Raw genomic sequence first — 16596 nt, 5'->3', positions numbered from 1 at the left:
TTTCTTCTCCTGCTCGGCAGCCTTCAAGCATTGAATGACAAGAATAGCAATGTTAAAGCTGCAGCAGGTATAGTAGGTGTTATCTATCGCAGAAGTACTTCTGGTATAGACAATTCCAAGCTGCAAACAAGCCCTTCCATCAATCATCTGCCTCCTTGCCCCCTCAGGAACGAAGCTTTACAGGCTGGCTCTGTTGGTAAACATCAGCCTGCAGTGTGTTGTGAAATGTGATTTAGCGGGCAAAGTGCCTCTTGGTGCCATTTCAGTCAACAAACTGAAAGTTAACCAAGTGTAGCTTTAAATTCCAGTCTTTACACTCCTGTTTGACTTTTGTTGTTTAAGCCAATTATAAAGTTTATGTCCAAATAGACAGGGGACTTTAGCAATAAATGACTGTCCTCTTTCAAAAACAACTTTTGGAGGACATGATAGTGGAGTCTGCAAACTTTTCCAAAACCATAATCAAGTGTTGTCTTATGTGAGAACTGTAGCTCAAACCATAACCAAAAAAAAAAAAAAAAAAGGCAGACCAGATCGTATCAATGAGTACAGATCAAATTAGCATGACTCGTATTTTCTTCGCCTAATATTCACAGTTTACAAAATACTCCAGGAAACACTCTCACAGCTGTATTTTGCACAAATGACAATAAGTTGACTTGAAGAGACCTGAAACCTCATAGTCATAGTTGAATTAGCCACACGTTAGCCCCTCGGGCAGCTTGAGGATGCGGTCACACTGACGATCTGTACCGTGCCCAAGCACGCTTCAACCCTGAAGTCCAGTTCATTCAGCCAGTGTGACCGCTCCGTTTGAAATCCAGTTTTATGGCTGAATCTGACCCCATTAAGTCCAGCTCCAGTTTAATGTAACTAGTTGATCAGAATATTGGTTATTAAACGCTTAAACATCAAACATATACATTTTGTTTCAGTGTATCTTTACTGCTTACTTAGTATACTTAGTTTCTTTGGATTTCTCTGGTATATAATTGCTCAATTTTAATTTCAGAAACACTGAGCTAAGCTTGCATCCCACCCTGAGAGAAATATGGACTTTGACGTTTCCAGCTACGTTTAGGTTTGTAGCATTTGACTGACAATATGATGGATAGCGTTAAAACAGAAACGAGGTGTTTCGCTGCTTTGTGCCAATCACTCAGGTTGTAACTCAGCGTCGTAGTTTCCTCCCTTCAGCCGAGGCTGTTAGCTGCCATTCATTCCTGCACAGCATGAAAAACAGCCTCCACACAGCCAGATGATTCATCACAGGAAACATTAAGCTGTAATTCAGTTTGGTCAAAGTTTCTGTTGTGTTGTGATGTGATTATGAATGAGTTGAGTGTTTTCAGGAGAGCTGCATTAGGGGTATTGTTCCCTTGCTGTCAATCATGGGGCACACACATGCAGAAAGAAATGGATTTTAAACCTACAGGTTAACTACACAAAAACATGTCTGAGCTTTAGAAATCTATAAGAAATGCAGATCTATATCATTAAAAGCACACACAGAGCAGAGAGGAGGATTTAGCTGCTCCTGGTTTGAGTTTAGAGGAAGTTTTTTTCAACACTCTTTAGGTCTAAAATGTAAAGAATTCTGAAACGTCCTCGGGCTTTTTGTTGGAAAAGAAAAAAAAAGTGAAAATTAACGCTGACCAGAAAAGGCTGCATTCTGCTTCAAGGGGATATAAAGGAAAAATCACAATATGGGCCCATATATGAAAACACCACAGCCTTTTACAGACTGCCTGAGTACTTCACTTTATGGTCTTCACAGCTGGAGACTATGCCCTTCAGATGGGAGGGGGGACGGGGGTCTTCTGAGGTAAAACGTAACAGAGTCAACTATTCAAAGATATAATGAGAACATTTGCCCTTTACAGCCATGCTACATGTAGTTCAACAGAATCACATTTTGTTAATTTATTGTACAGCTATTTGGTCAGCTGTAGTGTGGTTGTTTAAAAGTGCTTAATTAAATAAAGTTGGATTGGATTGGACAATGTCAGCAAAAGAGCGGAGAACAACATGCTGGAAAACAGAAAACAGTTTAATTACGCGTGCGGAGATCGTAGCGGTCGTGGACAGACAATGTCCTGGCTGCAGTAACATCACTTATTGGCTCCAGGTCGCTCCTGGTGAAAATCCTGCTGTGTTCACACATCAGCTCACTCGCACTTCTGTGGTTGTTTGTGTTCATACATGCAGCTCATCATGAAAATATCAGGTTTTTCAGGAGATTTCTTTATACTCCGGCGTGCAACTTGAGGTCCGAGGGCCAGCGCCAGCGCCAGCTCCTGGTGCCTAGGGCGAGACTTAAAACCAGGGGGGACAGGGCTTTCTCTGTGGTTGGCCCCCGACTTTGGAACGCCCTACCCCTCCACGTCCGAACAGCCCCCACGGTGGATTGTTTTAAGTCTCGTCTTAAGACCCATTTTTATTCCCTGGCTTTTTAACTTTGTGTGAGTTTTGTGGTCCTCTGTGTCTTTTACTTATTTTACTAGTTTACTACGTCTTTTATTGATTTTATTGTTTTATTTATGGCATCGTCTTGGAAATTTTTCTTTAATTGTTTTTATTATCATATGTACAGCACTTTGGAGACATTTTTGTTGTTTAAATGTGATATACAAATAAAGTGGATTGGATTGGATTGATTTCTGCAAGTGGGAAATATCTCTTAACTCAGAATCAGGCATGGACACATTTTTGGCTGCACACTGTTATAGACTTTTTTTATTGCTCATATCTAATAGAAAAGATCAGACAAATATTTCTATGGTCTTCAGAGGGTCATCTTTAGTGTGACTGTACGCTCGCTCAAAAATCTGTTTCATATCTCTGTGTTCTTTTCCTTGTCAGCCAGGTCACCCTGCCTTGTCTTTTACTGAGCTATGGATATCTGAAAGTAATTACAAGCAGAATATCTGGCATAGACTACACAAGGAAGACAAAGAGGGTGAACTGTGGTGGTCGCCATTAAGAGCATTAACGCTGCCCCCACATCTCATCATTATCCCAATGCAATCTGAAGCTCAATGAAATGCAAATCCAAACCACTGCTGTTCTCTCTTCGGGAGATTTATACATTAAAGTGCAGCAATAAAAGGAATCCGCTGAGGTTTAAGGTCATGTTGAAAGAGTGTAGAGTAATGGAATATAGAATGAGCAAGATGGCTGATTCAATTAGCTCGGTGCTGTTTTGGAACCAGGTGTTTTAATCTGCTTAGAGGCTGTGTGTTACCCGTGATTTACACACTTCATATATATATGATTTACAGCAGTGCAGGGCTCATTTTTTCTCATTAGAGAGGATTCTTTTTTTGTACATGTTGATGCATTAGACGAAACAAGGAGCGCACTGACTGCATTTAGGAGGCAATATGTTTGCAGGAGCGCTTTTAAAATGCATTACAAATAAGGGAATTATTCCAGTCGTGTCAGAACAGGAAGTGGAACACGGTTAGGTTCTCAGGTCAGGAATCAGAATCAGAATCGTTTTTCATTGCCAAGTACATATGATGGGTTTCTCTTTGTTTATTGGCGCAAAAGAAAAAACAAGGCTAAAAAAAGGAGGAGTGGGAAATAAGTCCAATGGAGTTGCAGTCGTTATGTTCATCAGCTCTTCTCTGGTGAAAGAGCTCCGTGTAGCTTCACATAAAACTAAGTCCATCTCGATGTTTCAGTCAATCCTCGTTAATAAAGCTTGGTTAAAAAAAAAGGCTTAAATAAAAAAGCATAGACTCTGTCGAGAAGACAAACAAAAACTATCCCTAAATGATTAATACAAGCATACATCGGATGAATAAAATATATAGCAGCACTCTGTGCAAAATAAGAATACATGAGTAAAGTAACAGAATGAGCAAAGTGCTTGAGTAATGGTATCAATGACAGTATGGGCTTTGATAATTACAGCTAGAAAAATCAGGTTGCACCATATAATAAAGGCAAGATATTTTTATGGGATGATAAAAAGCTGATATAACACATGATTGTAAAAGTGAATGGTATGCTGCACATGGTGTTCATAGCATAATACATGAATCAGATATATTTATTCAGCTGGACTTGTTGAACTGCTGAGAGCTGAGGATGGTGCTTTCGCTGTTTTGTATGCTTGTGTATCTTAAGGGGCTATCCTTTAGCAACATTCAATTCAATTGCACACAGTCTTTGATATTATTATTGTATTGCAGATTTTACGATAAGTATTACTGCACATGCTATGAAGAGCCATGTTCACCTTTTCCTCGAAAGAAAGGCTGAAAGATATCAGGAAGATGAATATCTAATCTTGTTCTCCTTGTTCACATCGTAAAGCTCTTTAACGTGTTCGTACGGCTCTTCAGACCGGAACACTTGGTAACCAATTACTCTCAGATAAGACATGACGCATTTTATACACAGCCACAGCAGCAGTAAGAGATCCTCTACAGGGGATAGTTTACTGAAAACAAAGAGTCCCAATCAGTCGCTCAGCCTTCTTCAAATATACACCATCTTTTGTTTTCACTTTTTTTTAGGCAATATGAGATGCAGGCAGTGTGACCATTTTGACAACAATTAAAAACGTTTTTATTCAACATGATTTTTAACTGATTTTTCTCTTTTTTTCTTTCAAAGATATTTAAGTGTTTAATGCATTCCTTTGTTTTATTTTCTGTTACATAATTCATTTTTGCCAAGCCTGATATGCTGTTGTCGTCTTTTGGTGCTTGTTTTGTTTTCTGTTGTAGCACTTGTTTTAATTTGTCTGCTTTGCTTTATTATCCCATTGTTTACTTTATTGTATCTCACTTTGAACCGCCCTGCTCGTAGGAAAGCTGCTGTATGAATTACACGAGGAGACACATGCTGTTTACAAAAACAACATAAACGCTGTCATTATTGTCTTTAAGGTGCAAATCTGTAAACTTTTTAAACATGCATCCACGATCTGTTTCTGTGTTTAAACTGTACACACATTAGCATACCTCCCACCACAAAGCCCCCCCCCTTAAACCTCCCCCCATATCCTGGCCTTTGAGGAGCCATGCTTTCTTACTTTCACATTTAATCCAATTCATTATTGCGGCCCCCCCCCTCGGTACACTCAGCTGTCAGAGGAGACAAAAGCCCTGCCAAATATGGATGCGTTTTTGTTCCCTTGGATTTGTGCTGCCCTCCCCCGGGGATACTGCAACCCCTCCACAGCACCATCTCTCCCTCTCACACACACACACACACACACACACACACACACACACACACACACACAGTCAGCCCTCCATCCCCCTGCCTTTCAGGAGGGGCGAAAGAAATACCTGGGGCTGTTCATTGTGTCACCTCTTCCATGGGTGGAAAAGGGCATTCAGAGAGGATGGAAGCGAGCTCAGCTGGCGGACGGCATTTCCTTATGAGGATCATTCTAAATAAGTGTAAATAAAGTCACAGGACTCAAATTAAAGAGGAGATTTAAAGGAAGAAATTAACTATTGCATAATGAATGGAGGATGCAAGGGAGTGTGAGGAGGCTCAGTTATGATGAGAATGTAAAATGTAATTCTCAAATGTTTCAAAGGCTCTGCTAATTCTTTTTGTAAGGGTTTCTGCACACACATCTTAGTATTGTTTTCATTGTCAAAATGTTGCTCAGAGACTGAAAGACTTTTTTGCAGTAATGCACATTGTTCATTTCAAATGTCAAACAAAAAACATTCAGACACAAATATATATGCATCTACTTCATATACAGGCACTATTTTCGCCAATCATCCTTTTGTATGACAAACATTTTGTTTTAGGTTTTAGGCTCCTACAATGCTTGGAAATATCAACCACAGATCTCGAAAGAAAGCAGATGTCATGTTGTTGTAGTTTAAGCAATCAGTGTTTTTTTTCTTCAGAATTTACCAAATGTAAGTTTGATTATGTTTGAAATAGCACTCTGTGATTTTGTTTCTTTTCTAAAGCAGTTCTTCAAATGCATCAACATGAAGAACAATCACAAAAAAATATCACCTGCACCCTCTTCTACTTTTCTTCATAAAACCTCTTCTAAAAGTAAGCAGACCTTTTGTCCTTCAGCGTTTGTCTGTCAGTCACAGCTCCTCAGGTTTTTGCAGTTGTTACCTCTCTAAGTCTGTTTTCTTCCAATTACACAGCGTGAGTGATAGGTGGTGGCGTGGAGGGCTTGCTCATACAGCAGGGTCACTGATGCTAGGTCTCAATTAACCACACAGCCACACATGGGATCTGCCGTGGCCCTTATCTCGTATTTATAGAATAACACAGAGACAAACACGGAGCACTGTCAGGAGGCGAGACCCGCAAGGTCAACTGTTGTTACTGCTGAAACCGCAGCTCCTGCACGGGGACGGGGAGGAGGAAGGAAACAGAGAAGTACAGTTTGAAAAATGTAATGAAGTTTTTAGAGCCTGTACAGCTGCGGTTCAGCTTCTTTGCTTGTTAGGTTTCTTAATTTACGGGGGAACTTCAACTGGAGTTTTTTTAGGGTCGAAAAAACAGTTTCCTCGACTTCTTGTTTGTCATTTGTTGGTATTCTCAAAAATATTGCAAACAAAAGCCCAGAGGCAAAACTTCCAGTGCAAATGTTGTGTCACCTGAAGTCTTCTTCTTGTCTTCAAGCAAACTTGTAGGAATTTGTTATGGTGCACTTCAGACCCTAGAACCAGTCTGATATGGGATTTTTGGGCCTGATGCCGATTTCAATATTGGGGAGATAAAAAGTCAGATACCGATATATCTGCTGATATCTTTCTTAGATGTTATGGATGATATATGTTTGATCTGTTTGAGGTAGATGAACATACAATTATCTCCTGATATACTTTTTAAGATTTTGGTTAAAATTGTCTTCAGGTCCTGACAGAAAATTAACAACATAAAAAGGAAAAAAAAAAACAATCTGTTATCTGTAGCAGTTATAAACAGGCCTCCCTGCTCGTTCTCGTCCCCTTGCAAGCACTAGCCCACACTCAAAGTGTGACTCCTTGTGACAGAGTTTACTGTATAATGTTTTTTTTTTTTATGGTTTTTATAATAAAGTTGAGTGTTTACTTCACGCTAAATGAGACATGAGATGACGTAGTTTCTGCACAATGGAAGCGATGAGCTGAGGAGCAACGGCACTAATCATGCTAGTTGTCAAAAATTACAAACCCTGCCTTTAAAACATGATAAAACCTTAGTATATCCATTATTAAAACCTACTTGTCCCTCACATTGCCGTGGGAGGGCTTGTGCTAGAATATTAAAACAAGTTGATCAGTTTTATATTTGGGGAAAATTGCTTTCGTTACTGCTTCTTTTAATATATAAATAGCAGCGAACACTGAGCCAGATACTGTATTTAACTGTACGCTTCCCCTCTTAACATGGTAAACAACACATGTTCAATATAATTTTCAAAAGAAATATGGCTATTTCTCCCCTGAATAATCTCCCTCCTGCACATGAGCCTTCACATAATGAGCTTCTGCAGATTAAAAATTGTAATCCATGTGCTAATGGCCGTGGCATTTTTGTCTTGCTTCATTATGGAGATTTAATGCAGACCGAGGGCCTTTCAAATCACTTTTTATGACAAGTGAAACGCAATCAAAGCTTGCATTAAGAGGTTCGTTAGGTGACTCTTAAGGCTTTGTGGGATCCAATTTGCATCTTGAGTCTAAGAACTAACAGAGCAAAACACACAGGGTGCATGCAGATCGGTCTAATTATAGACGCCTCTGTCTTCCTTAACGTCCACAGATTATAATGGTGTCTGCGTTTGACAAGAACAGCCACATAACATATGATAATGTGCAGCATTGACAATAATGTGAAAAACAAGGTCGAGCCCCATTCACTGCTCCTGACGACAGGATGTAGCGCTTTCAAAATGCTCTCTGAATACTAAAGGAGCTATTAGACATCACGCATTGATTAGAATCATATATCTGACCTCCAACACACTGTCACTAGGGTTCAGGAAGCTGTGAACGAACTTTGAAAACCGGGTATTTGAAAGCTGTCAAAGAACCAATGAAGAGATGTTTCCCCATGTTTGATGGGGAGCACATGCTGATCGTCTCCTTACTGACTCCCAGTTACTGCAGATTCCAAACCCTGCTGCTCGCTTACAAAACAGCCACATGAACAACTCCTCCTTCCCTAAACTCTCTGATCCAGTTCACTCCCTGCTGCCCACTACCCTACCAATGAAAGGTGTCTGATCCAACCTTCACGACATGGTCCTAAGTCTCTAACTAGACTCCTCTGCTGCCCCCTTGTGGTGGAAGGAACTTCCAAACTCCATTCGATACATTTTGCTTTAAGAAAAAGCTAAAGACCCAACTTTTTATGAACATCTATTGATTGAGATGATGACGTTGTTTGATGATGATCATATTTAGGATGGTTTTGATGTTGATTAGAGCTCTTATTAACAGCTATCGATGTTGTGCTCTGCCTCTGGACTTAGCCTGGACTTTTTATTGGGTTGTTAACTACGCTCCACATTTTTCACTGCAGCTTCATCGTCGACACCAGAGTTATATTGTGAGAATTTAAGAATAAAGAAAAGAAGCTCATTAAGAGTTTGGTTTTGGCACTTGTCATATACCTTTAATGAAGATCAGCTGTAAGTAAAAGTTTGGTTCATTATTAACGTGTCATAAAACAGCCCAACACTCAGCCTGAATTTACATGTCTTAAAATAAGAATTTAATTTAACAGTCTTTTCAGGCGAAGAACCTCTAAGTGCTCGGGGCTATTATGCAATCAAAGAGCTTTTGTTCAAAAGTTGGCATCGACTTTTAGAAACACAATTCAATGATTTCGATTTAATTTAAGTGTTTGTAAGAGGTTTTGCTGAAACCTTGAATGTGCAGGAAGAAAAAAGTCGATGTCCTGATAATTGCCACATGAGTAAAGGTAATATCCCTGCCGTTGAATGTATTGTTCTCCCGTTCTATCAGGAGACAATTTACGTTAAATACACACAATTCACACAGACCTATGTTTCATTCACAATATGTTCAATAACTGAAGCCACATTCAAAATGTGTCTTTCACAGCACAATAAGCTGCTATTACTAAAAAAAAGAAGCTTTCATTTATCCGTTTGCAATAATCGATAGCTTCGAGTTCCTGATTTGACATCTGCTAATAAGAACAGGAAATGGTTTTCAGATGGCAAAAGCATAGAGTCATTAAAACATAAAACATTTATTTTTATTTCCACATCTACTTGATTAAAGGGGAACCAGAGAGTCTGCAGCGCGGTGACCTTCTGCCTCTCTGCAGCTCCAAGGAGCTAACAGGAGAGAGCAAATGGGAGAAAAAGTATTCAGTTTGAAAGTGGCCTTGACAGGTCTGACTTTCAAAAGGAAGAAAAAGCACTTGCCTGATGAAACGCTGCAGGAGAGACAAAGAACAAAGCATATGGTGCTCTTTCATTTAAAACCCTTGTTTTACGAAAACAGAAAACTCAGCAAGACAAAAAAAAAAAAAAAAAGGATTTCTGAAAAGGGACCACATACAAAGAAGAAGGAAGCAGACACTTACCGTACACGTCAGCAAACTGCACGTTCTCCTCACCCTGTCGGGATTTTGACAACAAAAAATGATGCTCACCATTTACAGTTGTTCCCCAAGTCCTATAAAAGCTATCGAGAATACTGTACCTTTGAAGTATAATAGACTAGGGGTAGCTTTAATGGCGTGAAATGTGCCACAGTGCAGTTACGCCTGCAGTGATGTACAGACCTGTCAGGAAAATCACCCAAATCAGGTCAGTTTTGCTCTCAAGGCAAATGGACAAGTCTGTCCCAGACAGATTTAATCAGTGTCTGATTTACAACCTCTAACCGCTTAATGTCCCAGTGCCAAGCTCACATCATATCCTCATTTGTTTCTCTATCAGAGAACTACAATAAATCTGTGAGGAAAAAGGGGAACATTTAGGATTGAAAGGCTGCTCTTAGCTCGCTTGCAGAGCAGAATGGCCTTGAAATGGGTCTCAAAGAGATAACGAATAAAGTGTGGTATTATTGAAGCAAACACCGCCTGGTAACTGCACTTATACAAAACAATATTATCGCGCTATGGTGTGCGCACCTGAGGTGACCTGTGGTTTTTGAAAAGCCTTGAAGATGTAAAAAAATCAAACAGCAGTAAATTCAGTAGGATGATTGAAAATACAGTTTCACTCCCCATTAAACGCAGACTCTTGTCTGTACTCCACTTGTAATTGGACACGGTGAACCGTAAAGATCAAATGCAAAATTGCATTAACACTAATTTAGATCAAATTAATTTTAATTTAGATCTACAAATTAGATCAATGAAAACTATGTGAAATATCCAGCAGGTGCACTTTAAATCTTTGAAACAGCTACCAAATGGAGCATGCAGGCAGATTGTTTTCTCCACTGCTGTTTTCAAGGTCGGCATCAAACTTTGAGCTTTAATTTTGTGTAGCTCTTGGAGGAGTAATGAAATTGACGGTGAGTGATGACTGTACCTCTCTGATGTCAAGTTGTAAGGGTTGATCGACCAAATCGCTTCCTTTTCTGGTGACAGTTTGATAAGAAGGTTGAAATAACAACAGGCTTTTACAATCATGTTAATCAAGTCAATCTAAAAAAATCCCTTTGAGCGGGCTAAATACAGCTAACAGTAGCAACTATCTTCTTTGAGTTGGAAATGAAGTTAGTGTGCTGGATCATAACTTTATCACAAGAGTCATTGAATTTCCATAACTGTGGGTGTCTGCTGCAAACGAACACAAGGATCTGTCCCGAGCATCTTGAGGGATTTTTACCGTTGTAGGATGAAGTGATATGTGTGTTTTCATGATGTGCGTTGATGTCAAAACCTTGGCCCCTCTGGTCGATCTTTATACTGCAGGTTGCAAATTTCTCAACATGTAAGCGCCCATCTCAGAGCTATTCTGGCTTCACCGTGTTCAATGGGAGGAGACGGAGATACGCTGTCTATTTTTATATATAGTCTAAAGTTTAGATCCACAACACGCACACTCACACATACCTGGATTCAGATCAGTCCATCTAAGAAGGAGCTCCTTAAAAGGAACTTTTGCAGAGCTGGTCTTTGCAACAAATGTATTGATTTCACGATGTCGACGGGGGCAGGCTTTCACGTTACAGGTCAAACCCTTTCTTGCAGAGACCTCTGATGAGAAGCCTGATAAAAACCCCTGTGTCTGTGAAGTTAACATGAAGTTAAAGTATCAGAGGTTTGATCAGCTGTCGTGCTGCTTTGACCCAAACTCATCCTAATGAAAAGTCCATTTGGACAGGGTGCAGTGCTGCCTCCTCCTCTCCTGTGGGCTTATAAAACGAGGGTCTACACAGATGAAAGAGACCGCAGCAATGCATCAGATTAGACATTCACAGAAGTCACTATGTGGATCTGTGCAGAGGCAATCTCAACAGAAACACCGCAGCAAATAGGGAAGCAATGTGGGGAAAAGAACGCACATGCCGTGGAAGTAAATTCATGCCAACAGGGATTCTCAGAGATGACCTCAATTCACATCTGGTGGTCAAAGATGGAAGAACAATACAATTTAAATTTCATATGTTTCTGTGGCACTCCTAACTACTATAAAAAAAAGCAGTAATGGATCACATGATGCTTATTTTGCTTCAAGGCTTAATATATCTACAGCTGCTTCAGCAGTAATAGACTCATGGGAAATAAACTCAGCAGCTCAACAACCGTTTCTACTTCCACCCATGGCAGTCTGCGTGTATTTCTATACCTTTGAAATATGGTCATTATGGCCTGTTGGAAGGCGGCAGAATGCAGCTTCTGTAGGGTGCATGTGGGTTTTGTCTTAGTTGTCTTAAACATTGTAAACATTGGTTATTCATCTTTGGAGGAAATGAGTGTCATTTAATTAAGTAATATTGTCAATTTGTTTTTGTTTTTTTGGCTGAATTTGACTTTAAATTGTTGTTTTTAGCTGTGTCTATAGCTTAAGGGATGGTAGCTCCAGTGTCTACAAATATGAAGACAATGAGGAAGTGCAAAAAGCTGCAGCTCATCGAGTGTCCACATGAGGATGGCTGCTTAATTTGTCACATTCAACCTTTAATATGACATTTAAAGATGTCAGTTTGGATACGGAAGAGAAAACGTTATTATATGGAGAATGTTAAACTTGTTTTGATCAAATTCAACAAAATCCTCCAAGTGTTTTCTTCAGCTCAACTGCTTACACCACTTTGGCAAATTGACGCATAAGCTGAAGACCAAAAAAGGCTGAAAATCCCATCTATCAGTGAGCATTTTTGGATGAAATGCAGCAACTGAAATTTCCCTGCAGCTGTTATTTTCTTTTCATTGGAACAATATTCTCTCTGTTCTACAAAAAGGATTATAAGTGATGCATGCATATTACATTTTACTACAATCATATTCTCCTCCGCACACCTCTGAGAATTTTATAGTGGCTATTCATTTCTTATTTCCCTGGCAACTTACAGATCAATGGCTTCACATTCCTGCAGCCAACCTTTTTTTGTGTGTATTTTGTGTTGGAATCAATACACCCTTAGTGGGCTTTGAAAGGTTGATGATGCAGAAACACAATTGATCCATAAAACACACCAGTCCAATCCATAAAGAACAAGAGAAGGAACATTCTGCTTCATGCAATCAAGCAAACACACACACACACACACACACACACACACACAAACACACACTGTATAGACACACCATCTGTTTTTCCAATGTGGTTGGCCAAGCAAATGCTTGAATAAAATATGAAAGGTCAATGATAATAAGATGTGTAGTCAATAAACGCTTATTGAAGTAATTGCTCTCGTACCATCTCTTCACTAGAATCTAGAATATTCCCTGCACGTGTAACTTCCCCATCAAAACCTGATTTTTGTTATCTGTTTTGGCATAATGATGTTCTGACCTGAAATATTGAGCAATGAAGGCAAGCAACATTGTGGAAAATGAAATGGGAAAAGTGGAAAATTTCACTTCATAAAGAATAAAAACAAATTGCAGCCAAACAACAAATCAAAAGTCTCATCTACAAATACTCAAACAAAATGTTGATTCTTTAATGATGGATGTCGAGTCGTCTTTTCGAGAAAGAGTGTGTGACTATATGATCCAGTAGACTTTGCTAAAGCTGCAATCGCCTGTGTTCTGCATTGTTGTGTTAGCATGCTGATGTTAGCATACTTTGGTTAACTTATAGCTTCATTGTGCACATAAATTGCCACAGAACGACTAAGATCAAAACACACTAGGAAGTAAAAATAAAAATTGATCACTAAATAAATAAGTCAATCTACAGGTTTAAAAACAGAGACAGTGACATTAAATTAAAACTGAAGATGTAATAGTTGTTAAAGTTTCCCTATGTATGAACTAAAAGTGAACTAACAGAAGTACGAGACATGGAAGACATGTCTTGTTTCTCCCTGAAAATAAAACACCTCAGGGCGTAGGAGGTCTCTTAAAGCCGGAGCAGAGGAGCTTCATTCTGAGAGGCTTCAGCCCTCTTAAGACCCCACATGGTGGGAGGTCTATTTTCTCTCAATCTTCCCTCTCTCCACAGGCAGGGTGTGTGTGTGTGTGTGTGTGTGTGTGTGTGTGTGTGTGTGTGTGTGTGTGTGTGTGTGTGTGTGTGTGTGTGTGTGTGTGTGTGTGTGTGTGTGTGTGTGTGTGTGTGTGTGTGTGTGTGTGTGTGTGTGTGTGTGTGTGTGTATGTGTGTGTGTGTGTGTGTGGTAGGTCAGAGGCGGGTGAGTCACCTCACGTTGTCCGATCCGTCCACAGACTAAAAGAGAGGACTTTAGGTTTTTGGTTTTTTTTTCATTTCACAATAGCAGACACTTGTCAAAACAGACTGTCGGATTTTCATCATGGTTTTGTTGGAGCTTCCTTTTGAAAAACTGCTTTTATGTGATTTATTTTTAGGATATTTAGGATATATCTCACAGCAAAACTTCAAACTATCCCAAATCAACTTTTAAACCAACCAAATATCGGCCTGTAACTGTTTAACTTCATTTAATTGTTCTTATTCAAAGTTTATTGATTTGATTTCCTGTGGTAGCTTTAACTCATTTTGCTTGTCATGTGTGTTTGTATTGTAAATGACATTCACCCTCTGTGATGTCTCTGAGAACTCAAAAAAAGGTTGATGATATATTATGCTATATAAATACTATATTTCACTTTAAGTGTCACATATCCTGCTGCACAAGTACATCTTCAAAATAACAACATTTTATGAGCTTTCAACGTTTGAATGGTTTCAGATCAGGTGGTTTCAATGGTTTCAAAAAACATACAAGTTAGTTATGTTACCTGAATGTTGTAGAACTAACTATAAAAGATATGTTCCCTTTAAGTTCAGACCTTATTCCAGGCATATAACCACAAACACATTTCATAAACTGTCTTTGAGCTACCTCATCTCCACGCTTCAAAACTGATTCTTTTCAGCAATCTGTAGTTAGCGCTCAAACACTTTTCCCTCGTATTGAGACTGTCACAAACCTCAAGCATGTCAAACTCCTTCATAAGTACGGTAATTTCTCAAAATGACACAGCAGACAGTCCAACTGCTGAAAAGATTGGCATGTTGGAGAAACAAGGTTTTCAAATGAAAGCAGTCAGATATGAGGGCAGAGCATCATTACACAACCCTGAAGAGGACATTACAAAGTGTGCTCTTTGTGTGTGTGTGTGTGTGTGTGTGAGAGAGAGAGAGAGTCTTTCTATGTGCATGGGAGGATTGAAAGCTATCACAGTGCACCAAATATAGAAGTTCATGGTCTCTGGAGAGGCCATCAAGAGTCTCCTCTCTCCTTTCGCTCTGCCCACTCCAGTTGATGAACCAGACACAGAGGGGAAGGCTTTCATCCCCTTGTCGCCTCAGAAGAAACATGGCATGACTTTGTGGTAAACAAATTGTGTACTCTGCTGTTATCCATGGTGATGTTACATTTTCATGACAAAATCTCGAGGCCCCTTTCATTTGATGAAACTGAAACCGCGAGTAATGTGTCATATGACCACAAAATAAAAGTTTTGTGGCCGAAGAAGAAGAAGCCAAATGTCATGTTCAGTTTCTACTTTTTTACCTTTGAATGTAAAACATCAAACAGACATAATTCATGTATGAGAAATCTGGTTTTCTAGGTTTTAAAATGCATACAGCTTTATGTGAATGCCCTGTAGGATGTCGTCATCATTGTAATCTAACTCGAACGTGGAAAGTACTATTACTGAAAAGCAACAACAGAACAATTCAATTTCATTGTTTTCCCCCACAGCCCTACAGAATATTTTGCACATTGATTGGAGCATCTGTGACGACACCTATTATAGCTCGACTCAACCCTCACTGACTGCGTCACACAAATCAAATCCTGGCTCCAAACCAACTCAACTGCGACAAATCAGAAGTCATCATCGTCGGCCTCTATATCCATCATCAAACTTCTCCCTCCTCACCGGTGGCTTCACAGTGCACTAACAGGCTGAAGGCAGGGGTGAACTGTGTGCATGAAGGGCTTGGCATCTGTTCATGAAGTGCACACTATACCAACTCAGATAACCAGGCTGTGAACGTTTTTATTCTGCAGTAAAGTTGGCCTCTGTAACTTTTTTTTAAAACAGCTTCAAAAGAGGCCGCTTGAGGCACTGCAGTGTTTTTGCACTTCTGCATTTGCATAACTTTTTTTATAACATGGGATAGGAAAATCACACTTAAAGACACAGTATGTAAATTCTGCTACCAGGGGGCTCTCAATCAGTACAACAATAAGAAACGATGACGTCAAGGCTGGCGGTGAATGTCTCTCTCTCAGTCCTCACTGTGTCTTCAGTTTCTCTTAAATGATATTGTGTTGTGTGTTTGCACGTACAAAAGATGAATGAAACATGCTCTGCATAACTTTCTCTGCATAACTTTGAGTCTCATGAACACTGAAGAGGTTTCTGTCTCAGTAGTGAAATTATCCTGTTGCCTATAGCTGACCATAAGTTCCCAGCAGTTCCACAAGGTCTGTTTGGGAATGAACGCTGGGCCTTTGTGCAGAGAGCCCGAGGGCAGAGTAGGATTGGCTCTTTAAGAGTCTGATTTATAATTGAAAGCTGTGTTTACATCCAGCCTCTGTATAACACAGAGGGCAGTTTCATAGCCTGATGAAGGAGGATCTCGGAAATTGAAACCATTAAAGAAGGCATTTTTGAGGGAACTTTACAGGAAGTGGCGAGGTTTGGGGTGGTCATAGAAACATGGTGTTTACACTTTACTTGTTCATCATTGTGTAGACTAGGGGTACTCTGCAGGGAAGCCGAGGAAATGTTAAATCACATCTGACAGCTGGGAAAATTCACCACGTCTTGGCTCAAAGAGTTGTGTTGTAGGAAGTCTGGGGAGATGATGGTGGAAGCTAACGAGCAATCATTACAGTTGTTCTATTTTGTGTAATTACATCTCACATTCTGGCCATTTAGGGACAAGCTGCATATGCAAGAAAGATTGCATGTCTGCTGGTGATGATGACTTGAATTTCCCTCGGGATCAATAAAGTATCTATCAA

This window comes from Symphodus melops, assembly GCF_947650265.1.
Source record: "Symphodus melops genome assembly, chromosome: 9".
Taxonomy (NCBI): Eukaryota; Metazoa; Chordata; class Actinopteri; order Labriformes; family Labridae; genus Symphodus; species Symphodus melops.
The sequence above is the reverse complement of the archived record's forward strand: the minus strand, read 5'-3'. Positions refer to the sequence as shown.